Below are 9,226 nucleotides of genomic sequence, written 5' to 3'. Positions count from 1 at the left end.
TCCTCCCGTTTTAAAAGGCGCAGGCTGGCTGGGGGGGGGGGGAGAAATGCCTTTTGCAAGAGGACTTCATTTCCCGGCATGCTGGCTGCGGCTGAGAGGCATCGCGAAGAGGCAGGGTTGCAATGCAGGCCTCTGCTGCTGCCATGTCTTTGCGCTGGGAGTGGAGGCGCACAGCGGAAGCCTTTGGAGCAAGGGTTGTGCGGTGCTGCCGGGAGCTTATGGCCAAGGCGAGCCGCAAGGACGTGGCCTACGGGCTGGCCATTGGCTGCCTTCTCCTGCTCTACTGCAGCCCCGGAGCCATCTCTTTGCTGCTGCAGAGCCTCCCGGTGGAGCGCGGGAACGACAGACCCATCTTGGTTGAGTGAGCGAGTGAGTGCTTGGCACCGGCCGGGGAGGCTCACCAGTCAGGTTGGTCCTCTGGCAGCACGGAACGGGGTAGGAGGGAAAGGGAGGCTTGAAATAAGCACCCAGAACCAGGCATCTCCCCCCCCCGCCCCCCATGCAGCGGGCTTCAGCTCTCTGTGGCTGTGGAACTCTGTCAGACCTGTTGCCACAGCAGGCCCATGGACACAGGTCCCGTTGCCTCTCGAGTCAGTTGGAAGCCCTGCACAGGTTCCTTTTGCTCCGGTTTCGCTCCGAAATCAGAGGGTGAGCACCTTGCCTGGCTGACAGTACTTTTGTTCTGTTCTTCTAGAAAAGCAGGCATCTTTTGCATAGCTGTTGGGGTGCCTGCTTTTGCTAATTTCATTTGGGCAGATCTGGAGCTAGTGCACGTCCATAGTGAACTGGTGTAGGGCATATAGGCCAACATTTTAATCAAGAACACACACCGGTCAAAGGTGTCCTGCTTGACTAATGTTAAAATCTGGTCACCATGTATATTACATTCAGTTTTACTTTGTCAGGCAGTGTTTCAAATAAAAACATGCTATGTAGCAAAACATGTGTTCCATTTTTGTCAGCAAACTGAGAGCAGTAGAAGCTCACTGCAACATATAATTCCAGGATAAAGATCCGGAGTGGGGAAAGGAGATTTAATTGAAAGCAGTGCAATCCCAATGCAGTCACTGATCTGCAGCTATGAATTCGACTGAAAGCTGTAATCTCATGCCCTTTAACTGGGGCATTCTGTTCGACTACTTTCTCTCTAAAATGCATTGTGGACTTTGCAATAAAAAAGCACTATTTCAGGTCCAAAACATTTCATAGCTCATAAATCACATTGTTTCTTACCTTCCAGAAGTTACCCATTTTCTTTGCAGACAACTTGGGCTCCAAATGTAATAATGAGAGCATATATTTATATTAGGAGTTTCTTAGAGGCAATACAGTTGGTGATTCCTGAACCAAGCACTTATAAGGAGACATGGGAATATACACAGCCCAAAATCTCTATCAGATTGTTTGGTCTATATTTCCCATTTAAAAGCAAGGGAATAAACTTTGCCACCAGGGAAGAGAACTCTTCTGCAAAGCTGTCACTTGTTATAAAATAACCGGAGAGGGGAATCACTAACTAAATCTGTGTGTGTGTGTGTGTGTGTGTGTGTGTGTGTGTGTGAACACAATCACTTACACTGTCTCCAAATATTTTCTTAAGAGTTTGTGTTTTCAGAGGCGTCCACATGCCACGGAGTGATCCTAGTGCCATATCTTTTGGAAATGCCCATCCAAACTTTATAAAAATGTCTGCAATAGCAAGACACGCATTCCTTTGTTTTTCTTTGAAGCTCTGAACCAACAACATTAGCCTAAACCACTAGCGTTAGTCTAGAAGAAAGATAAAAGCACAGAACAAGCATCAGCTGTACAAATAGTTTACCTGCCTGAGCCAGATCCGGCTAATGAAATAATCAAGCCAGTGAATTTAATTAAAGCCCCAACTGCAAAAAGGGATCATGTCTCCTTTATGAAGTCTAAACACCAAAGAGAACTAAAAAGCAACATAGAACAGTTGTTTAAAGCAAATTTATTTAGCCCTCAAGAGAGATTTATATGCCCCACAATATCCATCAGTTACATATGTTACTCTTCCCTCTTTGCTTAGCACAAAAGGACCCAAACTAGGCCATGCCCAGGGAAGAAACAAGGTTGCCAACAACCTGAAGGGGGGAAGCATTGTACAGGATGTAATTTATTTAATTCATTAATTTCCCATTTTTTGCCACAATTACAGCAGCTTACAGCACATCTTAAAACAAAGTGAGAACATTTTACCAATTTCAAATAATCAAATTTACATTAAAACTCCAAAGGGCTCCCTGCCTTCTCTCTGGCAAGAGGAAGGGGATGATAAGGTGCTTCGGTAATGGTACAGGTGCTTACTGTGTATGTGGGGAGGCCAGCTAACTGATGCTATCTGAATACCTCAACCATAGGCCTGGTGGAACCGAACTGTTTTAAGTCTCCCCAGGCCCTGATCTCACTCCAGAGAGAGGCTGAAAAGGCCCCAGCTCTGACTGAGGCCAATCTGACTTCTCTGGGGCCAGGGATCACGAACCGATTCTGTTTGCTTGATCATAAATATATTTGAGAGACATAGTGAAACAGGAGGCCTTACAGGTACAAGGGTGCCAGACCATTAGGGCCTTGAAGGTAAAGACAAAACCCTTGAACCAGATTCAGTCTTCAACCTGGGCTGAATCTGCACTTACTTTGTTTATTCCGTTGTGGATCCTGCTGAATCCAGATCAATTTGAACTCAGGTCTTCCTCTTCACCGCCTTCCCCATTGAAACAGAAAAGTGTTCTGCGCATGGTTAGGGAAGCCCAGAAGGGGGAGGGTAGCCAAGCACAGCATGAGCCTCTTTCTTTTCTTGAACGGGGGATGGGGGGTGGGGAGTATTGGAGACATCAGAGGAGGGAGAAAAACCAAGAGGCAAATCTCTGCAGAGAGAAGTTAGGGCTTCCCCTTTAAGGCAAGCTTGCATCCTGGGAACGAGGAACTGAAGCTTGGCCAATCAGGGCTTCTCTACCATGGAGCTCAGCAGCAAATTTGGAACATGCAAAGCTCTGCATGCTTTCTCACGCTTTCTCACACTGATTTTTCAAATATTGAGGGTTATATCCACTCTAAGTTATTGCAGGGAAAAAGTAAGGTCACTCCAGATCAATCATGCTTGTTGCAGAGGGGAAATTTAAATCGGACAAAATCAAAATGGAAATCGCATTCAGTGGAGATGGCAGGACTGACTTGACCTGGGATTGGAATAAAAGCTCCGTGCAGATTCAGCCCTGTAGCCAGTGAAGCTGGGAGACATCTGGTCAAATATGCTCTCTCCACCTGGCTCCTGTAAGGACTGGGAACTTAAATTCAAATGAAGACTACCCCCCTCAATCCTCTCCCGATCTCCTCACTCTCTGTGATGACTCTGTAAGCTCATGGGTTGGCAGCCATATAGACCTGTGTTCTGCATGAGGCAGTGGTGGTGTCATTCGTCATCTGCATCCAGTGGTTGAGAGGCCTGAGGGTTAGCAGCCAGTGAAGAAAAGAAGAAGAGGAGGAGGAGGAAGAAAAGTGAATCTGTGGCTGACAGGAGCTGCAACTGGAGGGACTGAGTTGCTAAGGCCAGCAGTGTTCAGAATACACAGGCAGGTATCTCACGACAATTTGCACCTGACCACATGAGTGGCTTCTGTTGACAAGTCTGGAGATGATCTCAGGAGATGTGAAGGCTCTGTCAGCAGTGATTGATGTGGGAGATCTGTTTCACCCATGCAAGCCGCTGCCTGAAGTTTCGACATACATTTGTCAATGCACCTTAAAACAGCACAAGAGGTTTGTTGGCTTGATCCTAGAATTCCTTTCAACACACCCCCTCCTCTTTCACACACAGAAAACAGCAACATCAACAAAATCCACACTACGGCTAACTCAGGGTGCCCACTGGAAAAAATATCATTTTAACTCTGTCTTATAACTTAAGAAAGTTATTTTAAAAATTGTCTGAAATGTTGCTGTTGTATCATTGGATAAACAGAGGGAGCAGAGGTCCATGACTTTTCCAACACCTCTAACCCAGCCAAGTGTCTCTCGCAGAATCACAGAATCAGGGCGTTGGAGGGCATCTCAAGGGTCCTCAAGCAGGAAACTCACAACCACCTGCCCAGCCACAGTGACTCCAATACCATGCCCAGATAACACTCCCCCCCTCCAAAAAAAAACCCAGAATCCCTGGCCATAATTTGGCAGCTACAGAGTTCAAGAGGTTTTTAAGGTTTTTAATGTTTCTGTAGTTGATTGTAAACCACTCCGAGATGGTAGTCATTAAAAACAAAGAAATAAACAAACACATTTTGTTGGCCTGTCAGGTGCTTCGGGACCCAAATCCGGCTCTTCTACTGCAGACTAACTCAGCTGCCCTGGAAAACTACTCTACACATTAACTGTAGGTAGACTGGCGAGTGATGGATTTTCCCAGTCAAACTGGAAATCAAGGGGGACATGTTAGTCTATTATTTCAGTATCTAGGCTCATTCCCACGCTCTGCTTCCAAACTCTGACCCAAACCACAGCACCCTCTCAGATTTCTGAATGTTTGGGGGGAATCAGCACCTTAAGTAGCCTCCTTCCGCCCTGTCTTCATTAGGACCCATTCAATTCCATGTGCAATATTTTGCTTGGACACCCCAGCTTTCATAATAGGCCATCAATAGCTTGTTTTTCTCCTTCCTTGCTTGCTTGCCTCATGTTCAGACTTCCATTATCGAGAGCTTCACATGGTTCCTTCGCAGGGACCCTGTTCTGTGTCACTGAAACACCCCCAATCTGGAAGGCCCCCAAGGTCAAGGAAGCATCAGGAGTTAAGTTTCTTAAGTGCCATGTGTGAGAAGCGATCTGACACTGTTTATAGATAGCCTTTGCCTCCGATTGACCAGAGGAGGGAAGTTAAAAGCATCGGCTCAGGAGTTCAAACATATTAACCTCCGAAGTAATGTTTGAGTTAGAATAATAAAAGAGGGTGGAAGAGGTGGGGGTAGACAGGACCCCCAAAAAGGAAGGCAAAAGTAGAAACGTTGGAAAATATTTCCAGAGGTGAGGAGAGCATTGAAAGGTGACTGTGCCAAATGCTCCATTATCAGGGGCTCTGGGGTGGAATGTAGTTATCAGGTTTGCGAATGAGGAGACGAGGCTCCCAGTGGAAACGGCATAACACAGCTGACAAAATACAGAGGTCACAACTTTCGTAGGCAAGCCGGTGGTCTCGGAAGAAGCCGGCAGTGAACATGCCTGGCTGGCCCAGAGATTGGTCAGCACTAAGGAAGGGGGTGTCGCCCGGAGGCTGACCGCTGGGCTGAGGGCTGCCTCCAAAGAACCATTCGCTTCTTGGCAACCGGCGGCTCCGCTCTAGATTCACGGATGAACAAACAGGCCACATTAAGGACGTGGAACTGGTCAGTAACACTCTTGAAAACGCTCAACATGTAGCCCACGGAGCAGCCAAGGGGGCTGCGGTAGAGAACAGAGCTCACAGAGCAGCACCTCTGAACCCCAAGTCTCCAGCTGGAGCCCCTGCGGAATATAAATGCAAACTGTTGTAGAGGAAGAAAGAGGGCTTGTGATATTTCACAGGGACTATGTGCATAGATTGACTACCTCCAATCTGCCTTCCTAAAAATGCTATGTGCATGCACCCTCACTTACCCTACGAACCCTGCGTTGCTGTGCAAAACACAGGTCCTCTATTTCAGTGGCCATCCATGTATCTACACCTAAGACACACTGAGCAAAGGACCCATAGAGGTTCAAGCAAGACATGGGGGAGGGGGGGTGCTTACGGTGTAGATTAAAACAGCAAAATAAAAGCAAGGATCTCGCTGGATTTGCCTTGTGCAGAATGGCTCTCTGACTCCACTGTTTGGCTATTAGTTCATCACGAGTTGTCCTTGCTGCTCAAGGTATGGCCTCCCCACTTTCCTACTAAGTTGGTTGAAAGTCACCTTCGCTTCTGAGGGAGGCTTCCCCTGGGTCTCTCGTAGGCCTTCCCTATTGATGGGTCTCCTCATGGCCTCGCTCCTCTGAGCATGTTAGAGGCCAGGAAGGAGGCCAGGAAGTACAGTCTTGACAGGTGCATAATTTTCTATACCTCATGAGGCCCGTGCTTCTCGGCATAGGATCCTCAATAAACCTGCTGGCAATGAGAGGGAGCAACCCTGCTCTCAACCATTTGCCTAAGCACTACTCAGAAGTCATTCTGGAGCTGTCCCTCCGCCCCCCACAAAAAAAGCAACAAAAGCAAAAGGAAATCCAGCTCTCAGAGATCTAACTGAACAAGGTTCCCATGTGAATTTTAAGCGCTCCCACTGGCTATGTGAAACCAAAACTATTCTTCAAAAAGACAGGCAGCTTCCCAGCGCTGCAAGACCAAAATACTCCTTATGTTTGGCATTCTATTTTAATTCTGTGGCTGGACTTTAACTCAATGGGAACGTTTCTTTTACTGAACTCACCAGTCAAAATAATACCTGAAAACCGAATGGGAAAAAATGTTAAGCATTTCAAAGTGGAGAAACGGGGCAGGCAACAAGTTTTGCTAGCATGCTGAAAAACGCAACGTTCACTTCTGAGCAAGGGGGGAGGGGTGGTGGCTGAGACCCAGCAATACTCCTAGTGGCTCAAACCCAGTGGCTCAAACCCAGCTCTCTAAGAAGCAACAAACAGCATGACTATACATATACATATACATATACATATACATATACATATACATATACATATACATATACATATACATATACATATACATATACATATACATATACATATACATATACATACACTAGTAATCAAGCCCGCTGTACTTACAATACAGCGCTAGATCATGGTCTCGCGGCCGGCGAGTCTGCAGGCCGCCGGCACGTGGGACATGGCGGCCTGACGCGGTGAGAGGCGCTTCGCCTTTGAGCTTCTTTGATTTTCTTCTACATTCTTGATCTATGCTCTCTGATCAGTCTGGTTGACTTGCCAATGTAATATTTGTGACATTTACATACCCAGAGATAACCGTGATTTTTAGCATTGCAAATTGCCATCAGGAAGGTCCACCTGTTTGGTGACCCAAGCAAATTTGCAAACATTACAACTATGGCATCTAAAGAGCCTCATAGGACATAGTTCTTCAGTTCCAAATCCCCTACAGTCTGTGTGAGTGAGCTGCTCTCCCATAGTCCTGGTTCTCCTAAGACCAATCTTAGATGTCTCTAAACAGCCCAGTATGTCATTTAAAATATGCCAGGGCTGATAAATGGATTGTTAATGTATGGGTTAATGTATGTAATTTTTATTCTGCATTTGTTTTTAACAATTTTATTGTATCTAATTTGGTGATGGCCTATGGCCTAGTGCAGTACAGTTTGACTGACTGACAATGTCCAATGACCAATGAATGGTTAAATCCTCTGGTCTAATCCTGGTTTTAAGCAGTTGTTTCCTGGAGATCTTTCTCACCTTATGTAAAGCTTTAGTCACTATTACAGTTGAATAGCCCCTTAAATAAAGGTTATGAGACATCTCATTAGCAGAAACCTCAAAACCATGTATGCTTATAGAGTTCCTCTTAATTATCATCAGTTAATTGGAACAGGTAAGATGCAGCAAGCAAAATTTGCTCAGGATCCCAAGACCCAAAGAAATAAAATTGTCCTGCCTTATGGAAAGCTCTGCCTAGTAATCTCTGTGGTACCTAAACAATTTCACAGGGCATGTAAAACAGAGTTGTAACACTGGGCTTCCACAGGGCCTAAGGATGAGTCTTTGGAACAACATCTGAAAATTTGGCAATCCAAGTCACTATCCAAGTTTAGTTAATCACCCTACATTTTAGGGATTATATCTTGGCATCACCCCCCCCCCCCCTCCTTTTTTCTTGTTAAGGATGTGGCACTAGAGAAATCAGTTTTAAAGAGTTTTTTTTCTTAATTTTTAAATTTTGAAATCTGTATGTTTGGAAAATTTTGTAATCTGCCCTGAGCTACCAGTGAAGGGTGGACTAGAAATGCAATAATAAATACATAATAAATAGATGAAGAAGAAGAAGAAGGAGAAGGAGAAGGAGAAGGAGAAGAAGAAGAAGAAGAAGAAGAAGAAGAAGAAGAAGAAGAAGAAGAAGAAGAAGAAGAAGAAGAAAAAGGAGAGTTGGTTCTTAGATGCCGCTTTTCTCTATCCGAAGGAGGCTCAGAGCAGCTTACAATTGCCTTCCCTTTCCTCTCCCTACTACAGACGCCCTGTGAGGCGGGTGAGCCTGAGAGAGACCTGGGTGTAAACTGCACGGAGCTTTTATTCCAACCCCAGATCGATTCAGTCCCTGCCCTCTACACAGAATGCGATTTATGTTTGGATTTTGGGTGATTTTAATTTTCCCTCTGCTCCAAGCAGGATTGATCCGGAGTCACTCTACCATTTCTTCGCCATATCCAGGAGTCCTTTTAATCCTCGATATTGGAATATTGCTGTTCAGAAAGCATGAGAAAGCACTCCCTCCATGGTAGAGCAGTTCTGATTGGCCAAACCTGCGAAGCCAGCCAAGGCTGGTAGCTTTTCTTAAAGAGGAAGCCCGGTGAGTGATCTGAGCCCAGCGGCGCCGCTGCCAGGGCCTCCCTGCCACGACAGGGAGACATACAATGGGCTTTTTTACTAGTTGATAGATAATCTTCCAAATAAGGCCACACCACGTATCTATCCAGGGGCATTACAATATTGGCCAATTTATTCTCAGTCCCTTCCTAGTAATCCTTTACACAGAGTTTCTATTTTTACCGCTGCAGCGTGCTGAGATGGTGCTTTTGCTGCCCACTGCAACCCCAAAATCTTTCCCCCTCTCAGTCTCAGCAGGCTTAGACCGAGGCTGACACTTGAAGCTGGCAGTTTTTGGCCCAACGTGCATCACCGAGCACTTTCCAAAAGATTCAGGCATTGGTATGAAGCTACCAATGCCTGTTTGAGTCCAGCTGCACCTTTAAGATCAACAGAAGTGACTCCTGTATAAAAGTTTTCATGTGGAGGCACACTTTTGCCAGTGCCTACACACAAAGGTGCATGCCCAGAATTACACAGGACTTAGAACATGTCCTGCTGCTCCAGACTGAATATAGCTGCTCCCTGCCTGAATATAGCAGTGTGTCAGTTGTAGAGCTGTTGTTTTTTAATCCCAACCGTGCCATGGGGGAGAGGGATGGTGGCTGCAAGGGTTCCGGTGAGGAAATTGGGTGGGCTATTGCTGTGCTCTGTT

At 46.0% G+C, this 9,226-nt stretch overlaps 1 long non-coding RNA gene across 1 annotated transcript in view; it reads right to left on the bottom strand.

The window, feature by feature from the left end:
• Positions 1-1,926: 1,926 nt before the first annotated feature.
• Positions 1,927-9,226, bottom strand: part of LOC143822436 (uncharacterized) — a 49,772-nt gene continuing 42,472 nt past the window's right edge. The window contains exon 3 of the long non-coding RNA XR_013226157.1: positions 1,927-3,759. This is a non-coding gene — a long non-coding RNA (uncharacterized LOC143822436). The remainder of the gene's footprint in view (positions 3,760-9,226) is intronic.

The sequence above is a fragment of the Paroedura picta genome, chromosome 1 (assembly GCF_049243985.1).
Source record: "Paroedura picta isolate Pp20150507F chromosome 1, Ppicta_v3.0, whole genome shotgun sequence".
In the NCBI taxonomy this organism is placed as follows: Eukaryota; Metazoa; Chordata; class Lepidosauria; order Squamata; family Gekkonidae; genus Paroedura; species Paroedura picta.
This window is presented reverse-complemented; position numbering and strand designations above follow the sequence as displayed.